Genomic DNA, 1,140 nt, shown 5'->3' on the forward strand with positions numbered 1-1,140 from the left:
TCTGGTTACATGTATTCCTAGATATTTCATCCTTTGGGTGGCTATTGTAAATGGTATTGCTTTCCTAATGTACTTTTCAGTGTTGTCGTTATTGGTATAGAGGAATTTGACTGATTTTTGTATGTTGATCTTGTATCCTGCCACTTTGCTGAATCATCCAATGAGGTCTAGTAGCTTTTTTACTGAGTCTTTGAGGTTTTCTATGTATAGGATCATATGGTCTGTAAATTGAGAGAGTTTTACTTCCTCTTTGCCATTATGGATGCCTTTAATTTCCCTGTCTTGATGTATGGCTCTGTCCATAGGGTTTTATTAGGCCAATTTTTGGCAGTAGATTTCTAGGCCTTTCTTTCTTGTGTGTCTTAGTCTGGAAGCTGTACTAAACCCTATTCAGCATCATATCATCACTCTAGCCACCACTGATAGGTGGCTGATGGTTGTGTCTGAAGTGTACTGGCCAGGAATTGAACTGGGGTCTCCGGCACCAAAAGTGAGAATTCACAGTGATGGCACAAACTATTAGGGACAAAACAGCAATTTCAACCCAAGTCTTTTTATCCTCAGTCCTATATTCATTCCATTATGCCATTAGCTCTCTCCTTCCCCATTTTGCTTTTTCTCTTGCCCAGTTAGCTGAGAACAATATTGATGTTTTAAAGTAGCATTATTATTTTTTTTAAGATCACAATGCCAATTTTTATTGTAGTAACAAAACTTTTGCCAGTTCAATAATTTCTATATATATTATTCAGTGACATTGATTACTCTCTTAGTCATCTAGTGCTGCTAAAACAGAAATACCACAAGTGGACAGCTTTAACAAACAGACATTTATTCTTGTGCTGTTTTGGAGGCTAGAACTCTAAATTCCTGGCTTCAGCTTTAGGGGAAAATGTTCTCTGTCTCTTGGCTCTGGAGGAAACTCTTTATCTCTTCAGCTTCTGCATCCATGTTCCTTAGAGATCTCCACATGTTTTGGCATCAATTTTCCCTTGAGTCTAGGGAGTTCTCAACCCAGGGACCTCAGATCCAAAAGACCTGCTCTGCTCACAGCTCTTCTTTCTTGGTGGTAGTTACGGCTTTCCCACTTTGCTTGCTTCTATCTGACACACAAATGGCAGAAGTTAAAAGAGATGGCTG

This window comes from Chrysochloris asiatica, unplaced genomic scaffold (assembly GCF_000296735.1).
Source record: "Chrysochloris asiatica unplaced genomic scaffold, ChrAsi1.0 scaffold00302, whole genome shotgun sequence".
NCBI classification, from domain to species: Eukaryota; Metazoa; Chordata; class Mammalia; order Afrosoricida; family Chrysochloridae; genus Chrysochloris; species Chrysochloris asiatica.